Genomic DNA, 25579 nt, shown 5'->3' with positions numbered 1-25579 from the left:
GCAGGACCCAAATTCGATTCCCGCCCCGGGCGACCGATCCGTCCCCTTTCGGGACCTACCCGCTGTAAATTCGATATAATGTAGCGGGAAATATTTTTTCACAATTTTCGCCCCATAATAAGATGCTCGATAAGTGGGTAGTAATCAATTGTTTGAGGCTTATACCGATAATGTTTTGTTTATTGATATACAAAATTTGGCGAAGCAATTTCATTTGATTATGTGGAAATTTCAAGGATATCAAATTTTTGTCTTTGAAGATAATGATAACACTATAGGTAATGATTATTGAAATATATGCACTATTATTTATTAGAGCAGGCACGTATTTGTTTTAAATGGCAATAAATAATGAAGAATAACACACGGTAAAAGTAAAATGATTACTAAGAACGCAGATTCAAAGAGGGAGAGCCTTAATTAAGTTACAATTAGTTAGTTGACATTTAATTTGGTTAGAATATCGCGTATTCGTAATCACGGCTAGCAGGCTCCCATGCGACAACAGCAAACACATTTGCCGAAGGGCAAGTTTATTTAGGACTTGGCAAATTATGGCGAAGGAACAAAAACAATGATTCGATTAGCATTCCGAGCCGGAGCGGCGGCCGCCTAACGGTTGCGGTTAAGTACATTTCATTCCGTAATTTGCCTGTCTTATTTATTATGCTTACAATATTAATAAATTCATTGTGAAAACGCTTTGTACGAAAAGCTCGATGTAAGAAATTTCTTTTCTAATAAACCAAGGAATTGATATGCATAATATCAAGCACTGAAAAGCTGGACAAAGGTAGTAGGTACATTGGACGAATATAAAGCTATATGTTTGAAGTTGTTTGCATCTAAACAACAATACAAATCGCAAAATCTGTACTGTATGATGTTTCTCGTTACTCAAATTTATATAAAACCGGTTCAAATAGAATTAAAACTTGTTTGATAATGAAATTTTGCGCAAAACATGATAATTCCCTCCTGAATTAAGAATGTACGCGAAGTTTATGAGAGCCGTGTTGTGAGCGTGGCGAAGTATTCGCGCTAAGATCAACTTGTACATTGTTTGTGCTGCGTACTCGCTGCTATGGGGGGAAGGGGGAGGGGTACGGTTGTATTGTACGTATAACAAAATTGTTATGTAGTAAAATTGAGTGATGTTTAAGTGACTGTAGCAGGTATTTATTGCCTACATAATCAAAGTTTACAATACCTAGAAAATAAATGCTATGACTACATATTTGCACGGATCTATGACGTTTTTTATGCATTAGCAAATATTTAGTTACCTATCGTTTAAACATTTCAAATATCTTAAAATAGTAATTTAAAGGGAACATTCACTAGGTATGTGAAATTGAATACATACATCGGATAATAGCAAATACCTACCTTTGTTTCTGGAAAGCTTTCTTACGAGGACTTCAATAGAGCGTATAAATCAAAACTATTAAAGCCAATCCGACAGGCAATGAATTAAATAATGGCTTCCTGCAAGGTCCCCAGGTATTACTGTTATCAGAGAGGCGCAGTGTCGCGTTATCAGCGGGCGCGGCGGCGCGTGAAATGAGAATCGATGTGTTCACTGGGCGCCTGAAATAATATGGAGCCATAATGTGGACTAACTTCCAAGAAAACTTTATTTTCCAGTTTCCACCTGACGTCGCGCCAGCCGAACCGCCTTTGTTACTTCTCAAACTCTCGCCCACTTTCAGAATAAAATTTTCTACAAATAACACGTGACAGATGGTGAAAATGTTTACGTAATGGGTTTTACAAACAAAGAGAATATCGTATACCAGTGTGTATGAATGATATTTTACGTCAATTAAAATGGGCAAAACATAACATTTTCATTTTAAAATTCATCAGCCTCGAATATATTCTTTTTATAATATCTACCACGTATAAAATTTAAACTCACCTATGCAAAAATGACGCAGCTATTCAGGCAAAAATATATCATATTCCAATTTCCTCCGTTCACCAAAAAGTCGAAATATTTTTGTCCCTATAATAATTCCACCGTAAGCCAATTTTGTGTTTACGTTAACGTATGTTTCCACGAAACAAACTTGTGAGCTCTGTGTGTAACATTTATTATTTACGTAACTATAAAGAAGTCTTGTTAAATTTACTGAAATAAATAATAACGTTGTGCGCTGCAAGAAAATGCTGAAACCCTATGTATATGTGTATTTTATTTTGCTTACACTGTAGGACACTTCTCGTGCTACACATTTAGAATAACATATATTTTCTGTTAATATTATTTTTTTCTTTTATATTTAAATTGGCAAATATTACATAGGTATGGTATTTTGAATTAATACAGTAAAACATAAATTTTGATATACATACTTACTTACATAGCATGGTATAGTAGCAGAAGGCACAAGTGCCCGTGACGACATAACGCCACGGGCACTTGTGTGTCTTCGTGTAAACACATTAAAGATAGTCAACCTAAGTTTAATTATTGTTTGAAAACATAAATAAAACATAAAACATTCCATTTGAATATGTTTTATTTAAATAAAGGAGAAGCAAACATTATTAGCATTTTTTGTCAACACAAATCTTCAAATTAGGCGTTCAAACATTGAACATCTTTTTGCCGGCCGTGACAAGAAAAATACTACTGTCTCTAATCCTTCGAATTAATGAGGTATGAAGTTGTTTGCGCGATGACGAGCGGGCCCGGAACGGACAGGCTTAAACTCGTGATTAACGCGGCTCCCCCGGCGCGGGACCCCATTTGTCACGTGATCTTACATCCCCGTCTGATAAATCATCCTCAGGTACTTTATGGAGATAGCTGGCTATTCTAACCCTCCGAAAGAAGCCAGATTGGGGTTTGCTGCTTTATGTTACAACCCGAAAATGAAACGTAGCCAGTATAACTGTACACCGTGTTTATCCGCCGCGTGGGCGCTCGCAGGAAATGAATTGTTGGAAACTCTGTAAATAAATTCAACCCTGTAAAAGTAACATTTAAAATAAAAAATAAAGCGCAAAAGTAACCTACACAGATACTACTGCGAACAGTTGATTGGTTTTGGTAAAACAAGCAATTTTCGGGGAACTCTTTTACTTATAAAATAGATTAATTGAGCCATGTCCTAAAATGTTGCTCATGCCTCAAATAGAGTGTTTGAAAAATGTACTAAATGCAAGTTAGTCGGTCGTTGTATTTAATGAATATTTAAACAAGTAAGTGACGGCAGCGTTCGACGAGCCCGGTAATATTGGAATGCATCTGGTATATTTGTTTCATTAAGTCCGCCTCGGTGCCGCAGTCCCGCCCGGCGGCGCGCCAGATGAAACAAAAGAAGTAATATCGAGCTCAGCATCTATTTGACGAGCCTGCGACGATTTCGCTCCACTAAATCATCCCGGAGCGGGACGAGATTCCGAGAGGAATTTTTGCGGAACTCCCGTTTCCTTTGTGGGCAACTTTGCGAGTTTGTTTCAATTAGCTGCATCGGCTTAGTCCGACGGACGCCGTCCTCGACTTCTGCAATTCCAACTGATTAAATGCTTTGCTTTTGTCTTTTGTAACACTGTAATGGTCTTTTTCAATTTTGATCCGGTTTTAATTAACGTTTTCGGATTGCGTTACGGGCTTTTTGTATCGATTTGTTTAGTTCGTTTGATTGGGATTTCGATTGGAATGTTTTTTTTAAACTACGTCTGTAATTTTTTGCAGGCATACTGGATTATATTGTTTTTATGTTGCTGCTTTGTATAGGGCACACTTCATCGTCGTATAAAGGTATAATTTCGAAGTATAAAGTTGTATTGCAAAAATGGTATATGTAACAGAAGCATTGAAATTATCCCAACAATATAAATTGTACAACGCTACTCGCACAGAGCTCATAAAAGTCCCATTTTTACAATCTGTCGGTTACTGTTTATACGACTATACGCCTGCGATTCGGGATTCATGGCCACGGAAAATTGATAGCTGTCGTGATATACATTTTACTACTAAGACAGTGCGCGCACGAGCAACTTTGTCTCCGCAACTTTTTTGTCTCCGCAACTATTTTGTCTCTCCCACCCATGGGCTAGTATGAAAGTGCGCGCACGTAGCGACGCAACTCCCCATACAAATTGATGGGAGAGACAAAATAGTTGCGGAGACAAAGTTGCTCGTGCGCGCTGGCTCTAAGTGACATTCAGGAAAATATGGTAGTGATTTCATAACGTATGAAATTAATAAAGTTGAGAATGCAGCACTTACTTCCAAGAAGAATTGCTTTCATAAATCTCTTCGAAAAAGTAAAATATCAAAGGGTTTCCTTATAAGGCATTCTGTCATCTATAACACGTTGCTCCAGAAGGTAGTTGTTACGAAAGTTTCCTGAAAAAATTAAGTTTTCATAATATAATGTAGATACGAATTTATCGAGATGTAATAATTTGCATGATAACGTACAATTTAATTGGGGCGTTGATTGCTGGGATACTATTATTGCCAGAATGTTATAATAGGCTTCTAAAAATTTATCAGTTACATTCAAATCATTTGTGATATACTTAGGTACTTAATTTGATGAAATTTCATTCAGCTGTTTAAATGCGAAATGAAATTGCGAAACGTTTAATATAAGAAGAATATTGGATCAACGTTTTAATATAAATAAAATATCAATAACGTTATGTAATATCTGTATTTCAGTTATTTTATTGAATTTGCGCCGCGCCGCGCGATCGGTCCCCGCTAAGTATTCCTCCGGGTGCGAGAGACGTGTGCGAGTTACGTCGATATCACAACGAGATTTGTGAGGGCTTTTATCTGTGAGGTGGAAATACTTAGTGCTTGTAAATCTTCTTTTAGTGTGAGTCCATTGGAGTTATGTGCCCTTTTCGGGAAATTGTACGCACTGCGTAGTACTGCTGTTGATCAATGGTTATGGCTGTAGAGCGGGACTCTAGTGGACGGTTAAATATAAATAAGTACAGCAAATGGCACAAAAGGTTTTACTATAGGATGAGATAAGATGGAACTGTGTCGCACGCAATATGCTGTTGGTTACAATATTAAGGTTGATCAATTGCGCTCGATACATGATAATTTACTTGAAATATTGGTTATATACAGTAGATCAAAGTTTCCATTTAGTTATTAAATTATTATATTGATCACGTTCTTAATATAATTTTGCAAACGCATTTGTATTTGACAAGGGTCGGCCATCCGCAGGCTCCGATTTATTGTGATTAGTAAAAAAGTTGAATGTATTCGAGCAGAAGGGGCTAGGCGCTTTCAATTTACTCGGCGGATAGTAATCAATCGGCCGTCTAACAGTTTTGAGTGGAGTTGTTTCGCCTTCAATTAGCGCAGATTAATGGCGAGGCCAAACTTACTAATGACTGTAATCTACTAAATGGACTGTTTTTATTTGTATCTTCTATGAGCGGAATTTTGATTCAATTTTCCGGCGCGAGTAATTGAATTGTTCTAGATTAAATAAACGACATTTTTGTTAACATAATTTTAATTTAATCCTCACGTTGAACGCAGGAAGTGAGCCCCCGGTCCAATCACAATTAGTGGGTAGATGTTGGCTTGAAGTTGCTAATGACTCCGAAATTCCTCTTGATTTCACGTCCTCTCCTGTCCGAGTGACTCAAGTTTTCGACGAGCCCGCAAATTGTGAGTTTATAAATTACTTTAACTTTGCAGACTGCTGCGTATCGTAAATTCTTAAAGTAATTGTGGTCAAACGATTACCATTAATCAACTAATCAAATTAAAACTCATCAATAAATTATTATGAAATACACAAAACGTTCTAGACATGAAATAAAAATTGATAAGCAATTTTATCAGCGTTAAATGGGCTATTAATAGCAAGGTAAGTACGTACTCGGCGTTATTACCTTCATAATAATTTCCTGAAAAATAGTTCATTAAATGCTCTCTTTAGTTGTTTCCAAGTAGGTACAATAATGTATCTAGTTGGAGTAACACGTGTCTATCCGAGACACGCTTTAAAAAGTTAAATTAACGCGACTCGCGATCTATTCGCAGAATGTGAGCGACAAAGGGAAAATGGCCTCGAACTAAGTTGTGTGACGATATAAGTCGGATGTTTAGTTTGTCGGTTCAATTTGTTGGAGCGTGTCTTTGTCGGCCGATTTGCGGACACAGTTTCGAGTTTGTCAGAGACCGTTCACGGGCCAACGATCTCTATTACGTTTATGATATCCTAGTTGTACTTCTCCTAATAAAATGTCTTTTATTGCCTACATTTCATTGTTGCGAATCGGTGGAGCGATAAATGAAATAAATTTCAATTTTTAAAATTCAATTGAATCTTTGAAGTTAACTCAATGTGACGTTTAAGTAATGTGCCTACAATCAACATTCTACATAATATCTTAAAACAAAGATTTGGTTTCAAAATTAAACTGTGAGTGAATGATAACAGATTTACCAAAGTCTCTACAAAAAAAGAAACGCTAATTGTACACACGGAACTATCAATGTTAGTGAACTTAGCAGATCATTTTTAGCAGATCAAAAAAAAAATGTGAGTTCTTATCGCGTGCAGTTGAGTTCTATAGTTCCTGATACTTTTTAGAAATAGTTCTGGCGTTTTTACCTTAAAAAACGACATTTGAAAAAATGATCTGCCAACTTCCCGTAGCAGATCATTTTTAGCAGATCAAAAAAAAAATGTGAGTTCTTATCGCGTGCAGTTGAGTTCTACAGTTCCTGATACTTTTTAGAAATAGTTCTGGCGTTTTTACCTTAAAAAACGACATTTGAAAAAATGATCTGCCAACTTCCCGTAGTAGATAATTTTTAGCAGATCAAAAAAAATGTGAGTTCTTATCGCGTGCAGTTGAGTTCTACAGTTCCTGATACTTTTTAGAAATAGTTCTGGCGTTTTTACCTTAAGAAAACGACATTTGAAAAAATAATCTGCCAACTTCCCGTAGCAGATCATTTTTAGCAGATCAAAAAAAAAAATGTGAGTTCTTATCGCGTGCAGTTGAGTTCTACAGTTCCTGATACTTTTTAGAAATACTCGCGTAAAATGAAACACTAGAAAATTTATTTATGTCATATTTCATCACGCCGTAGCACCATGCCGTAGCATCATGCCGTAGCATCATGCCGTAGCATCACGCCGTAGCATCACGCCGTAGCATCACGCCGTAGTATCATGCCGTAGCATCATGCCGTAGCTTCATGCCGTAGCATCATGCCGTAGCATCGCGCCGTAGCATCACGCCGTAGCATCATGCCGTAGCATCACGCCGTAGCATCATGCGCAAGCATCATACTGTAGCATCACACCGTAGCATCACGCTGTAGCATCACGCCGTAACACATGCCGTAGCATTACGCCGTAGCATCACGCCGTAGCATCACAGCGTAGCATGACGCCGTAGCATCACGTCGTAGCATCACGTCATAGCATTACGTCTTAGCATCACGTTAAGCCGGGTCCAGGTCGGGTTTTTTCAAATGTCGTTTGTTAAGGTAAAAACGCCAGAACTATTTCTAAAAAGTATCAGGAACTGTAGAACTCGACTGCACGCGATAAGAACTCACATTTTTTTTTGATCTGCTAAAAATGATCTGCTACGGGAAGTTGGCAGATCATTTTTTCAAACGTCGTTTTTTAAGGTAAAAACGCCAGAACTATTTCTAAAAAATATCAGGAACTGTAGAACTCAACTGCACGCGATAAGAACTCACATTTTTTTTTGATCTGCTAAAAATGATCTGCTAAGTTCACTAACATGAACTATCAGGCTTCTAACAATAGCCCTAAACATTTGAGAATGAAGCCACGCGCTCTAGTCCGTAATTAAAAAACTTTCAAGATTATTTTCATTATGGAGCAACTCTCTCTATTTCATGAGCCCCTAGTATTTGTTTCGCACTTAGCAAAGTTGGCAAAGTTATTGTTTGTTGGGATTTATTCCTTCGGGAGCAGGGATAGAGTTTATTATGGTTTGATTGTTGAATAATGTTCAGAAGTAGTTGTAGTTAGTAAGTAGGACAAGATATAAAACAACTTGTAAAGTATACGTTTAGTGGGATTTGGGGTCTCGCGTAAGATTTGGGTTAAGTGACGTCAGAGAGTAATTAATCATGTGTAATCGACACGTGTAAATGTATGTACAAGTTCTTAGGCTCAATTACGTGTTTCGAACTTATCGATTAATGTAAACCCACAGATAAATTGGTAAGTTGTATTGTACAAACTATGTGTAGGTATGTGTAATAATATAATAGTATATATATATATATATATATATATATATATATATATAATAGTAGGGGAGCCCAAGAGGGGATTTTGGGATTTACTCGAGCGCGTCAGATTACTATAAGGGACGGTACCTTAGCTATTCATTAGTACCTCTAGTCAATATGAGCAGTTATGGTTGGTGGGTGCGCTCAGGGGCCCCGCTGGAAAATTTGAATAATCCATAATTTCCTAAGGTTGAGCTCGAATCGTCAGATTAGCGAAATGGGGACTTCTTATATTGTAATTAACCCCCCCATATATTAATCTGACGCGCTCGAATAATATTACTTTAATTTTTTACCCTTTCTTCATAGCGATTAAATCGCCACTTAAATCGTCAGATTAACGTATACTTTTTTTCAGTGACGTCCTGGAGCATGCAAAATATCAATATCTAACGCGCTTGAGTATTTCCAAGCCAATTTTTTTCTTTTTTAAATTAAAAAAAATTAAAAAACCCTTCCCCACCGCTAAAAGTGAAAACATTATAGGACCTTTTTTTCTCGCTATGGTCTAATCTACCAATTCTAATTCCCGTAATTCACGGTTCCCGTGACGCTCGAGTAAATCCACATTTAGCATCCTGGGCTCCCCTACTATAAATGAACATTTTTCTGTCGATGTTACGTTTGTAATTAACCTCTTTTTCTGTGTATCTTCTCTTATTTAAATTTAATGAAAATTAACAGTGTTACAACATTAAATGTATTGTAATTCATTTAATTTCTACAATAGTGTTAGACTTATTACCTACTTGTTTTTTGGTCTCTTTAGCTGATTTACTTATTTTGTGAAGCTACGAAAATGTTGTATGCATTAAATTATAACACTTAGCAGGAACTATGCCAACTTGAAATTTATAAGGAAAGTAGACTTCATAAAGTTGGAAACTTTCAAGCTTGGAAGAAGATGTTTTTAACAGAGAGCACACATTTTAACAGCATGAAATTCATAAATGTTACGAACCGGGATTGCTATAAGTGTATAGCTATATCTATAGCAAATTTATTTTGTCATAATATACGATTAAACAAAATAAGTATTTTCATACTTTTATCGATGATGTTGGTGGGTTTTGATTTGACCTTGTCAAAAAATAGGAAAATATCAAAAAATAATAAAACTTATACCTGGGGTTATTGTATTTGTATTTCTCCACAAGACATAGCACATATTAAGCTACAAATTATAGCCACCAAACACAAGTGCATCTTAAAAGCCATCTATTTTATAACCACAATGTAAACTATCTCTAAGGATACACCATTAGGCCGAGCCGGCGTCTTGACACGTCGCGCCCTCCGCCCCGCGCCCTGCGCCCTCCGCCCGGCGCCCTCCGAACCGCAAACAAGCGCGCCTCGAGTGCCCGTATTAGCTGAGACCTGAGTAGCCTCCGGCGGGAGGCTGGAGACACCATTAGCTCGCACTTCTATGGACTTGTAGTTTGTTTTGCGCAACAGAGGAACGTGTTATTATTTTCACAGATGATACACTAGGAAGAATGATGTGTTTCTTTCATTATTTTATCGATGAAAGAGAAAAAGTTGTAAGTTTAAAAACTGCTTTACAAAGTTACCTATAGGTAAGGACGTAAGCGGTTTCAAGTTACATTTTAGTTCTATGTTGTTATTTAAAATGAATTTGGTTTCTAGATTTTTCATTACGAGGATCATTTATTGTTTGTAGGTATATAAGATAATGTTTAAGGTACGTTAAATATTTTAAAGGTAGGTACCAAATTATATGATACGCGTGATTTTTTAGAATACAAGCATAAAAAGTAAAATCCGTTTTGTACAGGCATCAATTTATCGCCCCTGATAAAATTCCGAATACGATGTTAGCGTTGCCGCAGAGCTGCCCCCGGTGCATTGTTCCATAAAAAATACGATCCATTTTTCACGTGTCTGATATCGCAAATACGACTGATAAATTCGCCGGAGTCCCCGAAGGCTCGCAACCGGCAACATGTGTCACGCGAAACACGCTCAAATTATACACAACCCTTTGGCGTTTCCCGTCGAGCAGATTGTCAGATATTGAAATATCCGCGGCCGTGACGAAACGTGTCACGCCGTAAATAGATTTCGTCGGTTTACCATATTGTTGCCTCTTCTGGGACCCGCTGATCGGATTAAGTATTCAATCATATGTTATCACTGCTTCAAATGTATTTTATGTAACTTAAACTTTGCGCATCCATTTTTCTTCTATTTTAGAATACTTAATATTTTTCTGCGCATACGAAATTTAACGTTTATCGTTGTACTAACTATTATTTGGATGAAAAGGATCGACTACAATTAATATATTATGTGGAAATTATTAAAAGCATACGCAAGTTACAAAACTCATTACTTTTATGCAGTCAATAACTCGACAGAAGCAATAAACTCTACAACATTAGTCACGTCGAGTGCATCGGAAGTTGTAGAATGTACGTGATCCTCCCGCAGAGACAAGTTTGTACATAATTCCGATATACAGGGTGTAATCGTTAAGTGTGCACAAGCGATTATTCCGTAACTATTGCAGATATCAAAAAACATTAAACTGATATCGAAAGTACTTAACCTAATGAGTAAAATGGCCATAATAAATTTTTAAAAATAAAACGAGAAATAACCAAAAATGTTACATTAAACGCTCCCATACAATTTATTTCCCATACATTTTGTATTCATAGTAGATTTTCGAAGTGACGTCCTTATTGTGCAATACAATGAGGAGGTCTATTTACGGTTTCTAAATGAACTTCCCTCCAAATTTGCGAAGTAATTAAAGCAGAAAACCAAAAAAACAAAAAAAAACTAAAATCTTTCATATTAAATGTATAGGTTGATCCAAAAGTAATGATAATTGGGTATTTCCTGTGCACATAAAAATATAAAATAAATGTTTTATGCTTGCTCATGTAATCACTAAGTTATCACAAAAAAATTATATCTACAGGCCACGTTTCCAAGTATTAACATTAATTTTAATGTGAACAGTGCGAGCCAAAATGTTTCCCGACGAAAAGAAGAAACAACGATTCGACATTTAGAGGGTGAATTTCTTAATTTTTAATGAGATCAGGATAATTTTTTGTCACGATTTGTGACCATGGGCGTTACCTGGGTTCACCATGTTTATGCTGAAACCAAGAAACAATCAATGGCCTGGATGCGAGCTTCCAAAGTGACGGTGAAGATTTTCAAAGTGAAAATTAGTGGGATAGATTAAAGCCGTAGTTTTTTGGGACGCTGAAGAAATGTGGAATATTTTAAGAAGGTAGCCACTACTACACAGGGCTTCTACTACACAGACCAAATTAAAAGATTGCGGGTTGGCGGAATGTTGGTTTACCAAGACAACGCACCAGATCACAAAGCGTCAGTTGCGATGGCTGCCAATCAAAAATCGGCATTGAAAATGCTTGAACACCCACCCTGTTTGTAAGATCTAGCTCCTAGTTAATTCTATCTCTTACCTCGGCACAAGAAACACCGTCGATACAAGAAATTTTAAGACGACAGCGAAGTGATGGCCGATTTTGAGGGGTTTTTGTAGATGAAGTCAAAGTTTTTTTTTTTCTAAGTTAAGGAAAAAAAATATCGAAGTATATTATCTAGTTAGAAGACTATCTAGAGAAATACATAATTATTTTAACTGTAATGACCTTGTTTAATATTGATTATCATTACTTTTGGATCAACCCATGTACATGGGATATTCATATCTCATACTAAATGTATGGGAGGGTTTAAAGTTAATTTTTTAGATATTTCTCGTATTATTTTTAAAAATTTATTATGGCCATTTTACTCATTAGGTTAAGTACTTTCGATATCAGTTTAAAGTTTTTTGATATCTGTAATAGTTACGGAATAATCGCCTGTGCACACTTAACGATTACACCCTGTATAGCGTCCAATCAAAATCCCGGTGTGACGTCACACGACACACAGACCGCGCCAACTGTTCGCAACTACGCTTGTTGCTGGTTGGCAGACTTGCGGTTGTCAACTGCTGAAGTTAGACGCGATTGTGGAGGGTGGTCGGTGGGTTGGAGGTAACCCTGATGTTCGGTTGATACCGTTGAATGCATAGAACTACGAGTATTTGGAACTGTAACTAATGAAAACGGAATTATATGTGGAATTTTCTATGTAGTCGAGGCGATGTATATGATTTTCATTTTGGTTTTGACTAGGTACCTATTAGGTAGGTGTTATAAAATAAATAAATTGATATTTTTGTATAAAGGTTGTCATGGTTCGATATTGCTATTTCATACAACTACAAATGATAAAGACGAATAGAAAAAAGTTTTGCAAAGCTGGAGGTAAAAGCCGAAGCTTTGTGCTTTACAATATTGTAGACGGGCGGGGATGAGACACTTTTCCTGTAATTGGAACAAAACGTAAGTAATTAATTATATTAGCCGAAATCCTGATGAGGCGCCATCAATATGTAAAGTTAATTAACGAGATCCGGTCATGCTCTCTACTCCTCCTGAATACACGATGTTTCTAGGCTTAATCTACTTAAAGAATTTTATTAACTGACTTCGCATAAGGAACCGGTTTGGTTTGTGACTATTAACACAGTCTGTTATATTTCTCTTAAATTATATATTAATTATTTAGTAACCACTATTAGTACTATATTTCATGCACAATTTATTGCTTAAATGAATTGATATATTCGTGTCTTTGCAATGTGGGTCATCGTCATGTTAATAAAGATAAGTACTTTAGGTAGGTAGTGTCAAAACTTATAACGCAATTATTGATTACAGAATTTAATTTAGTAAGATCTATCGGCAACTAAAAGGTCTTACAACTAATCTAATCCAGTGAAGGACCTTTGCGAAACTCGTACGAGTAACAGACCTTAAATCTCCTTAATTGAACTCCAAGAAAATCCCATCCTACTACTGAGCCTTAAATATACTCACAAAATCTGTTCTAATGTACTGCGGGATGATAGCTATGGGCGATTGTGTAATAAAATCAAGTTATATTGCGTGTAACATACGCATGGAATTGCAGGCAATGTGTGTGGTCCATGTGTCTGTTTCCCATGCCTAAGTAAAAGCTGAAGATTTTTGTTGTATTTACCAAGGAGTTGAGTATAGTTACGATTTATATATCAGCTTTTAGAATTTGCCACTTAGGATGTGAAATACGATATTTTACTATGGTCCTTATTCTAGGACAATAAATTACAGTGGCATTCGTTATGTGGATTGTGGAGTAACAAACAAAGCAGAACTTGAGTGATAAAACAACTCATAGCTTATTGTTTATTATTGTTTATTATCAAGTAAAAATGTAAAGAATAGTTTTATGGTTTAAGAGAAATGTCCGTGTTGTCACGTGCAGCCTTCGATCCATCGCAGGCACGCTGCTGAAATGATCGTCTGCGAAAAGATTGTATCTTGACATTTGTACCTAATCGTGATTTGTCTTTGGATGTGGCACTGCAGTTCCGAGGAATGCAGCTGGAAAATTGGAACAATTCGATCAGACTCACTGATAGTTTAATCCATCAGTCCTCGGAATCACAGACACAATAGAAAATCTATTGTGTCGCGCCCCGATCGGGGCTTACGGTGGTCAATGGGTTAAATGTAGGAAAATTGTAATGTTTTTTCGAAGATAAATGTGACGAAAAGAAAAATCATATTTGTGTTCTACAAAATATTTAATCTCAAGTTAAGTAGATACGAGATCGTTTGTAAGGAGTTCTGTTTGTTGATAATAATTTGGAATGATTGCAGCAAACCCGTAATTATATAATAAACCTTTGAGAATTCTCAACAGATTTAATATAATTACTTATCCCGAGTTACTTGGAATTCCGAACAAGTAACAAAGGATGGCGGGCTTCAATCTCGAGTCCCGATATTATTTGAGATATTCGCAAACTTTCTCATTAGGGCCCTTTGAGTTGTGTTGCCGCAATGAGAAAGGATAATGAATGGGCCGGTAATAGCTAATTATTAGTTTTTGATAGCGCTATTGAGGAAATATAAGTTCTTTTCGCTAAAGAGGTGTGGTAGAGCTTAAGTTATTACTAAAGGATACTATAGTGAAGGACAAAGTAAATGATTATGAGTTTTATGCGACGTTAATTTTAAGGGCGAAATATCTCCGATTTTCTTTATGTATCATAGCATAAGTTCGCTATTTGGTCTGTCTGTATAAATTTTCCTCACTACGCAGTCAAAACAACATTATGTTCATAAAAATAGAAATAATCCTAACTAAAAACAGTCGTTACATTTTTTTGGGGAAAAGCTTTATTGCTCTCTGTTCGCGTTATGACAAACTACTTATTTTAGGGCCGATTTTTCAATCCTTGGTTAAAATTTATCCGTTCAGTAAAGTATTACACGAATATATTAAAATGTCACCTATAAACTGTCAAATACGGACAACTAGAATACATTTTTGAAGTGGTAGTTTAATACGTTAATAGATGAATAAGTTTTAACCAAATATTACTTGTAGATAAAAATAGAACTGACGCAGCATGTCTCAGCAGATTTACTTCACATCGCTGAATGATAGTATTTTCGTCAGCAAGAGTGAGGTGTTTGATTGTTTGTCCCCAATCGCGACCCACACAGTTCGTAGCCCCTTGTTGTGAACCGGCGCGCCTCGACGTCGCGGCCGGCGACAGCGCGCTGCAAACAACAATTACAATTCATGTTTTTATACAGTTAAAAAGGCTAAATTAAAGCTTTTCATGGCACAATTACTGTGTTTGAATTACAATTAAATAAACATTAAATTATATTTCAAAAAAATCATATTATTTTTAACTTGTAAATTAAAAAGAAACAAGTTCCAAGTGCTTATCACGAAAACGCTAATGAACTTCGTAATGTCTCTATTAAAAATTTATATAAGAATAAACATAATGTTACCTTTAAATAAAGAAGAAAAATGGTCGATCATCCAGGCTTATTCACCACCTGAATCAAATAAAAAGAAGGACGTTGCAAATATTGAAAAATTCTACGAAGATCTAAGAATGTCTATGCAATACTGCAACAAAAATGTAATAGTAATGGGCGACTTCAACGCACAAATTGGAACAAAAATAAAAAGTGGAGAAGAGTATACAATAGGAAAGTATGGACAAGGCAAAAGGAGCAAAAATGGATCCAGATTAGTCACCTTCGCTTTGGAAAACAAATTTAAAATATTGAACAGTTTTTATAAGAAAAAGAAAACGAAAAAGTGGACGTGGATGTCACCAAATGGACAATATAAAAATGAAATAGATTTTATCATGTCTAATAATTCAAAAATTATCAAAGATGTATCCATCATTCACAATTTAAATTTCAATTCGGACCATAAAATGGTTCGTGCGACACTAACAGGAACACCAATTAAGAACAAAAGACGATTCTGTACACATAACTCAGGAATTATTTGTACCGGAAATATCACTCAACTTATAAATAATCTACAGCAATTAACTAATAAAGATATAAACAGATGTCAACCGATCCAGGAACAATACGAAAAGCTTATAAACATACTGAAAACAGAAACGAAGAAAATAAACGTCAAAAACAAGAAATTCATTTCAGATGAGACAAAACAATTATTAGAAGAAAGAAGACAATTATTACAAAAGAAAGAAAAGAAAAATTACCGTCATAAAATATCTGAGCTTAGCAAAAAGATAAATCATAATATCAAAAAAGATAAGAAAACTAAAAGGAATATTACATTACAAAATTATATAGAGAAAACTGGAGGCGTAAGAAAAGCAATAAAAGAGTTAAATTATAAAAAACATTGGATGCTTAAAACTAAGACTACAAAAGACAGTTATACAAATAAAAGAATTGAAATACTTAAAGAAGCTACAAATTATTATAAAAATTTATACCAAAGCAAAAACAAAAATAAAACTATAAATAAAATAAACAACAGCGTTACTGATTCCGAACCCATCCCCAAAATCTTAGTTAAAGAAACGATTAGAGCAATCAACACGCAAAAGATGGATAAGACACCAGGAGCTGATCAAATAACGAACGAACTTTTAAAATCGACGACATCAGTGATTGCTCCTATACTCACAGATATATTCAACAATATTATAGATTCGGAAATTACTGTGTTTGAATTACAATTAAATAAACATTAAATTATATTTCAAAAAAATCATATTATTTTTAACTTGTAAATTAAAAAGAAACAAGTTCCAAGTGCTTATCACGAAAACGCTAATGAACTTCGTAATGTCTCTATTAAAAATTTATATAAGAATAAAAGTGTCCGCCGTGATTTTTCGCTTCCAAATGCTTTAAGTATCTGAAACGTGAATTAATTAAAACTTTCCCAAACTCATTAGGAGCCGGCGCCGCGGTGCTGCTAAGTTTATTCTCTTTTAATCCACTTGACGCGTATTGTTTGTTATGTTTTTACGAAGGAAATACATTTTTCTGTTCCACACTTGAGCGATTGGAACTTTCTCAAAATAAGTAATTGTTACAATCATTATTTGTTTTCAATTCGAGTAGAGACGAGTTGAAGTACGTTTATAAGTGTCGTTTCAAATCAATAATGGTGTGCTCAACATTCTCATAGAAGTAATAAAAAGCTATGTGAGTGAATTCACTACATACAAAATTATATTGCATTATTGATAACAATATTTTGCCTTGATTGTAAATGAATTGTGGCCATATTGGTTTAAGGGTTTGCTTATTGTAAAAAAAATGCATTTTTGTACAGGTAAACAACATAAACAAACAAAACACAATGCAAGTGGGCGTATATCAAAATCGCAGGTACCAGGCTAGCTAAGGTACACAGGAGGTGTGCGGCCGTGGCAGCTACGTCACGTGAAATTAACATAAAGGGCGCGGTGGCACGCAATCCCTCGTCGTTGCATTATTCACCGCCTGCTGTCCCTCTCGTGTTTATGCTGCCTTGGTATTTTGGTTCAGATGTTCAACAAAATCCCACACGTGCGTGTAATTTTTTTTTTTTATTTAGTTGAAAGAGGAAAGTTTGTGGTGGTAGCTGCATTTACCGTAATAAAAATTCAGACTACCGAATAAATAATAAATAATTATAATATAACTTAACTAATTGTGTAATACGTTCAGTGAATTACATGTAACAAGAGATAAGGGTTATGAAGGCATTAGGCATATACCTAACCATATAGTTTAACATGGTAAATCTAAGCCCTGGATCGCCTAAACCGCAGTGTCGACACGTCTGGGCACAATGAAAAACGATTTAAACCATTGAGTTCTGGGTCTGTGACGGACATTTATGAACCTTCGGATTGAATTAAATGTTCATTGATCACCGAAGAGCCCTTGGCTCGAATAAAAACGTGAAATATACTTTTTGCGACAATAATGGGAAGAAATTCCATAATTAGGTCTGTTTAGAGTGATTTTTAACATGTAAAAATTATAGCATTAGTAGTATTTGTAAGAAATAATTATTTAAATGTGGTCGCATTTTGTATAAAAAGTTCATTAAATTGGAAAAAATTAGCGTTCAACTGTCAGTTTACTATTTAGGGCCGATTTTTCAATCCTTGGTTAATACTTATTCGTCGAATAACGTATTAAACTACCATTTCAAAAATGTATTCTTTTCCTGTATTTGACAGTTTACGGGTGACATTTTAATGTTATCGTGTAATACTTTATTGGGCGAATAAGTTTTAACCATGGATTGAAAAATCGGCCCTCTGAATAGAAAAAATACGCTTTAATTACCAATAAATAAAGTATTGATTTTCAATAAAGCAAGTAAGTAATAGCTCGGCTGCTTTTAATGGTGTCTCAATTATCGGACACGTTTCGTCTCTGAATAGATGCTTCCATCTTGCCACTTTATTTTGAACAAGAGATATTGCTGTTGTGTTAGTTAATTTAAAATGTATGTATAATTACATGAATGGATGTTAAAAGTTTAATATAATTTATGTAGAAATCATGAATTTTGTACGTTTGAGTTTCCGGAAATATTTAAAAGTTTATGTACATTCATAATTCGATTTTTACATTCAATATCAAAATCAAACATTTACACATATATTTACATTTACGCCATACAGAAGCGCTTTGAATTCTTAAAATATTTGTGGATTCATTTACGATTCATATATATTTTATTTTTAAAATTATTGCTTGAATTCAAACTAGTTCATTTAAATATTACAACATTTCAACTGACTTTCCAACAGTCACAGGGAGCTGAAACAGAAAATCATACCTTAACTGACACTTCAGTTTTGCACAAATTAGTGCTGACACAGCCTTCTCGACAATATCCAATATCTTTTCAGTACCTAAATCTTGATCATTTGTTTCTTTCTTCTGAACCATTAAACTGTTAAATTCACTTGCGTATAAAAAGTAAAAGTGATTATGGCGGTTCCACCACACCTACGAGATCAATTCCATTGATCAACATACCAAGAGTTCATAGCGCGTACAGAGGTATAGTGCCGTGCGGTCTTCGGGCGGTAGGCTGTAGTCGCATTCACCGCCTGCCCGAAATACCTGCGTCTGACACATTCTTGCTCGTGTCAGCGACGGCCTTTTAGCGAAATGTATTGACGCTTTTTGAAATATGTTGATCGCGTGAACTTCGTTCAAACGAGTGCTATTAAAATGCAACAAAAACACACTTTGTATGTGATGGAAGCGCAGTTTTCGATTGGGCAACAATGTTTAGGGGAAACATATTTTATTTTGATACATTTTAAATTTATTTGTAACATAAATTTCCTTACAAATTTGACTTTATTTAGATTATAAAAACATTTAAAAAGCAGCTATAAAAGCCGAATTATTCATTTTCATACCATATTTAGCAAGTGCCATTAAGCAGTATGAATACATTTTGCACATCACTTATTTTACAACGACCACTCCGTTCTGTCATAACCGTAAGGAAAAACAAGAGTAAGTAAAAAAGCTATAAACATAAACTGCGGAAATCTTTCTGGATCCACGGCTGCGTAATTGGAGGGCCGCCGTAAAGCCTCCCGCGGGCTTTATAATCCTTTTGTTGAAGCTCGCTTTTACTCCATTTATAGGTTTTCATGATTCTGTTTATCAATATTTTTTGTTGAACTGTAAATCATTATATTATTTTCATTCTAAAGCAATGCTTAAAGCTTGCGGTACATTAATCGTTATTATAATTGGAAAAAAAATGCTATTCGTATTTTTCCAATAGAATTTCCCATGCGAACATGTCAGATGAATAACATTAAATATGGCGATATTTAATCGTTGCACCTGAATGACGCCAATAAAAATAAAGTGTGGTGATACAACGCGTGTGTAACGGGCTTTATGGCGTGGCCACAGTATAATAGCGCGCCGCGGAATTGGCCGGCTCCGGTAAAAAAGATCTCGGCCGGTCAAACGACGCGGCTCAATGCCACTTTAAACCGCGCGTTTTATTGCGATTGCGGTTTTGTACAATATTTCGGCAAATCCTAAATGCTTTGGATTTATGACGCGTTTCGATGACAATGCGGCGATATTCGATGTTGTTTTTGTATTTGATATATTTATAGATTCGTATTTATATAGCGCAGTAATATGATAGTTTATCAAATTGGCAAATCTTTCCAGTATTCTTTTAAATACAGCTATTAGCTAAATATTCATATCTATACTTACTTGAATAAAAAAGAATATTCTTAGAATCTATGATGCATCGACTAGGAAAAAGGAATATTTTATGTTATTATAAAATGTGTAATATCATCTAAGTCATTTTCTACAAAGGTATCTCATTGCGGCACACAGAAACATTCACATTACGTTTCCTATTTAACCAATTGGATGCGAGATGGCAAACAAATCTCCTCCGGGATTGAAATAAATAAAACCCAGTGAATCGCGTCCGGGCGACGTCAGCGCGACTGACGGCTCGGCCCGGGACGGTGACCCGCTCATTTGTCCTCCACCACGGCCTGTATTATACTGGGATTTGTTTCCGATACTGATTTAAACCTGTACAGTTTCTGAAACCGCTGAAATTTTTGATAAAAACAGTCGTGTTTATAATAGTTAGTGTATAGTAGTTATATTTTCATTTTAATATTGCACAAGTCGATATAGTTATAAAAATAAAAACATTGCAAACGAAACGTTTTTTAAAGAATGAAGGGAATGTTGATTTTACTTTTTAAAACTGTGTATTGTCTACGTCTCTACGACATTGTAACTAACAATTATTCATTTTTGTTTGCTTTAGTTCAGTTGCAATGCTACAACAATTTTATCGCAAATGAGTTAACGTTAAACTGTTTATTGTAGTTTCAGTTAGAGTCGTCTCTTGATCGCCCTGAAGGGTTGAATCTACTTAAGAGTAAATAATCTTAGCAGGACACGCAATAAATCTTGTTAACATGGGAACATTAGACCCGATGAGCGATTATCAAGGGACACTTACCTCGTGTGTGACTCGCAGACCCTACTTAGTAGCCCGGTGACGTCACGAGTGTTGCTTATGTGTCCCACGTTCATTAGGAATATGATATGTATGTTATGAATCTCTGCAATACTCTTGAAGCTTAGCACCCAACCAAGATGATGTTATCTTGATTCGTGCCTATGAAACCATTTTAAGTACGGCGATTTCAGTCGACAAATTTACATGTTTCAATATTTTTATGATCTGTTAACAATAACATATAATGAAGCAATCTTCATTTTTATTTCCATTATTATGCCAATGCATAATAATGCAAATAAAATGTATACGGAATAACTTATACCTACGTGGAAACAATAAATAGAAAATTATTATTTAAGACGTATATGTAGTGGCAATCTATTTCCACCCCCGGATGTTTCGACTCGACGTAAGTTTATCCCTGTCCATTATGAGCTCCTAGTAGTAATACAATACTTTGTAAAGGCTCTATTTCCTGAAGTTCCAGTCCGAAAGTGGTTGTGTTGACACCGGGTATAAATAACCAAGTGTGAAAATGTCGACAACATTTATGCAAATCTTAATCTCCAATTTATTGCTCATGCAAGTAAAAGCTCTAGAAAATTAATTTAGATATATGAAGTATTTTTAGAATAATGCCGCTTAGCGGAAATCAACAAGGATGTATTTTCCTCCTGGTTTTAGAAGACTTCTCAGCTGCAGCAGACATTTTAATGGCTCTCGGTAAACGATGCGTCTGGGCGATACATTTAAGAACTTACTGGAAACGAAACCTCTTGCGGAACGCTAATTACCTGGTACTTAATGCGCTCCGCTCTTGAGGGCTTACGTTTACGTAATAAATAATTGCAAGTTAACGAACAAACAAAATTTTAACACATCCTATTTACCTTAAATATAATTAACAAAAAGCTCATGGGAAAAGAACGACACTCCAATTATAACTTGATATCACCTTCAAAGTTACCTTCGTCATTAGCTTCCCGGTTAAAACAATAAACTATCCAGCTTTACGAAATGTTATAAAATATTTTATCCTTTTTCCCCTCGTTTCATTTAAGACATTTTGTGTTAGTTAAAATAATGCAAATTTACAAAAAGTTATAATTTAAAAATGTTCGATTATTATTTTATGTTAATTGGTCTTGTTAAAATTGTTGTTAACGATGAGCGATTTGCTTTTAATGAATTTTGTTCCCTTGAAGGAAGAAGAAAAAGATATATTCATAATACTTTTTTTTTTAGAATAATCGAGATTATTAATTTTCTCATTAATTGCAAAGTAAAAATATATTATCATCAAGTAATTAATTGTGCATAATCTTTAGGGAATACGAGTAGCGAATAGTTATTTTTGTAAGGGTTCCAATTAAGCGCGTTATCAGCGCTGTCAGTTTACCTGCCAAATGATATTAGCGCAACCCTTCATAGCCGAGATTACGTGCCTCCGCTCTCATTATCTTGTGAACGAGCGATTCCTTTGATCGCTGCTTAATCATCGCTTCAATAATTGACAGCTTTGTCCTCGTTAATTTTGCGTTATAAAACAGGGTCAGCGGGTTTAAAGCTTTCATAAAAATGTACCCGGCAGGAGTTCGAACCGTGAATTCGATTTGGTTACTAGGTTAACAGCGTGCAGGGGTGGTGTAGGAAAATTGTCGCAAATTGCAACAAAGTGCTCGATTCTGGCGGGACGTGCGGCTGCCGAACTAATTCTCTGGGCACGATTTAACGCCATTGTCACAACTACCACGCCCGCCCAACAATTGACTTTAATTTGCCTACACTTCTCTGTCTTGCTGACGAAGTGGATCTTGTACATTTTTAAACTGAAATAAATTTTTACGAACAATTCCAATTTTAAATTTTAGTAATAAAGAATACAAACTCGAAATAAACCTTGTTAGATATACCATAGCTTAAAAGCTTATTGTTTACGGGTTATCGGGTACATGTTAAAAAAAATGAATATTTAAATTAACATTAACTGAGACGCTAAAAATGTTGGAGAATGTACCTATATTGACATAATAGGAGAGAGCAAAGGTCGAAACTTTCGGCTCGTGGAGCCCGCAGCCCGGGTTTGTGAGGTCCGCTATAATTTGAGTGGCGCTCTTTGAGACATTTAGTGTTCGCTAATTATGATAAATTGCTCTTCCTTATTTCAAAATAAACATACCTATAAAAGAGAATTCGTTGTGAATTATCCCTTATTTTGGTTTATAATTTATATTCTTTACAATTCAACATAGTATAAAAAATGAATTCTTTAAAATACGTCAAAAATTGGCTGTTGCCTCTTTATTTGAAATGCTTTGTTCACTAAAATATTATTGAGAAAAATATATCAATTTAATATTCGCCGAAACGGTGTGTTCGCGGAATTTCAATATGCAAGGTATTATCGACGTGGAGCTTTATGGAAACTTTTCAATGTAATATGATATAATTGCTATAATACCGGCTATACACGTCTGGAAGCGGATTTGCATCCGGGCTTACTGATATAAATAGTCTGCGTAAATGATGCAGGAAATATTTTGAAAATAATGCAAATATCCCCTTGCAAATAATTTGAGATTATCGTCAAACGTTCTTTGTTTTCTTTTCATTCCTATAACGAACGCCTGATAAGCTGTACAGCCTTACAGGTTAAAGAATAAAAAGATAATTAAATACTGTAATGGAATATAAAGCAGCGTAATATGTAATTTCTGTAAAATAAAACTATATTATAATTTTAAATTAGCTAATCTGAATTCTGGAAATGGCTCCGTATGAGATCGACGGGGGATACATAAATTCTTAATATAATCAAAGTTTCTTTTGGCCTTAGCATAATTTCGGTGATATATTGAAGACAATTTCACGGGAGTAATTGGTTTCTGAAGCGATAAAGTAATAGAGAGCTTAAAGTACGGCTCGAGTAAAACGTCGCTAAGTGCGGTCATCCATCTTGTTAACTACAGGCCCTGCTGCCTGCAGACCACACCCCTGGGAAATCTACCCTGTATTATTTAATATATTTTGGGAACGCTTTTAAATTTTGACGAAATTCTCATAAGCTGCTCGTGTACATTTTTGCTGAAGTGTTCGAGACACTGTTTGTTAAAAATGAAAAGCGCATTTTTAATCGGTTATAATTTTCCTAATAAGATGTAATGATATATTTTAACCTATCTCTGACATTGCCGTTAAACCTACACCATATGATACATATTTACGATTTTAAGAAAATCATAATTGAATTTCCCTTGTCTCGAATATTACTTGTCACTAGCTGATGTACCAGGCAAGCAGGATGTGAGTCCTTTGAATACAGCCGCAAGCTTCGCCGAACTGCGGCCGACTGAGGACGCTCCACTGCATGCTGCTGACGGCTTAATTAATGACGACCAGATTATATCGTTAACACCCTCGTGTTTGTAGTTTGGAATAATCCCTTCTTGGTATTGTTAATGCGACAGATATTTGTAGCTGATACTTATCTATGGGTAGTTGTATAAATAAATTTTCTATTGGTATTGAGGAGTAATTGTCAAGGTATAGCTTATGTTAAGATGATACAGCGTGTTTTTATTTAATAGCAATTTAATAAATTTTCGCAGTCGATACAAAATTGTATTTTCAAATGTACAATGATTAATAATATGAACACACAATTATATTTTATGAAGACAAATATAGAAAAAAGGCATACCTAGTTATAGATATGATATTTGATGTAACGCGAGGCAATATTGTTATTCATGAGATAGTATATTGGTGCCAACACGACATACATAAAGATGGACTCCAAGCACATATCGCGAATATTTATCGCTGCTTCTAAGGGCTTATCATAATCAAAAGACTTTTTGATTGATATATGGCTTTGATCGTTGGAAATAAATCACAGGTCATAAGAAATATTACGGAGAAGAGAATAGGGTAACAATTGCACTAGTATTCCGTGTTATATGGGAGCATTTGATGTACTTCAATTGGCAGAGTAGTAATCGATATGTAATTGTATCTAATGCGTTTTGTTACGATGTAGGTATTTTTAAGCTTTAGAAATGCACTAATATAATTTGTAGATTAATTTTTATTTAAAAAAAATGTTGTTCGTACCTGATCTAATTACATTATTGTCGGTACTACGCCACTTGAAATATTTTCTTAAAATAAGTAATTTCATGCATAGATACACGCAATACGCAATTTTAATCGAAAAAATACAATAAATTAAAATACTTTAAGCAAAAATAATACGTAAAAATCTTCTATATAATTCACGAATCTAATATTTTTATACCATATAAAATTAAAAAAGAATAGTATTTGGAGGCGCCGGGTATCGATCCCGGTACCTCTCGCATGCTAAGCGAGCGCTCTACCATCTGAGCTACGCCCCCAGTTGGCGGTGATGCCGAAATTTTGATACGGAAGCAGTTCACTTCGCGCTTATCTCACCGCGAAACTAGAGTACGTGACATTGATTATAAATTCTTATGCCTTTCACTTGCTCATGTACATATTATAATTATTTCATAATTTTACATAACAACAGTTTTCTGCGCATATCATAACATGACTTTCAATTATTGTTGATTAAATTTTTTGCTTTATTTTAGTTGCTTGCATTTTTTTTAATTTTAGAATTTATGCTAAAATGTCTACCCGGTCGAAACTAAGATGATCTCCTAGTACCTACCGACATTATAAAATTAAATAATGCTATAGAGGCCTTTCAACCTTGTTTATAGTGGATCTTCCTGCGGGATATTGCACTGCAAGTTACGAGTATATTACATTTTAACCAAATTCGTGTCAAACGCAACCATCTCGTTTGCAATT

The 25579-nt window shown here is 35.2% G+C and overlaps 1 protein-coding gene and 1 non-coding gene across 5 annotated transcripts in view; one reads left to right on the top strand and one right to left on the bottom strand.

Annotated features, from left to right (window-relative positions):
• rg (A kinase anchor protein rugose) overlaps nucleotides 1-25579 on the top strand; it is a 402779-nt gene that overhangs the window by 138621 nt on the left and 238579 nt on the right. The gene's annotated exons all lie outside the window — the stretch shown is intronic.
• On the bottom strand, nucleotides 25065-25137 carry TRNAA-AGC (transfer RNA alanine (anticodon AGC)). The gene has a single exon. It is a non-coding gene; the product is annotated as a tRNA-Ala (tRNA).

This window comes from Colias eurytheme, chromosome 26 (genome assembly GCF_061535395.1).
Source record: "Colias eurytheme isolate Ceu_HAF_F1 chromosome 26, ilColEury1 Martin Lab GWU primary, whole genome shotgun sequence".
In the NCBI taxonomy this organism is placed as follows: Eukaryota; Metazoa; Arthropoda; class Insecta; order Lepidoptera; family Pieridae; genus Colias; species Colias eurytheme.
Note: the sequence above shows the minus strand (reverse complement) of the source record. Positions and strands in the feature narration are given on the sequence as shown.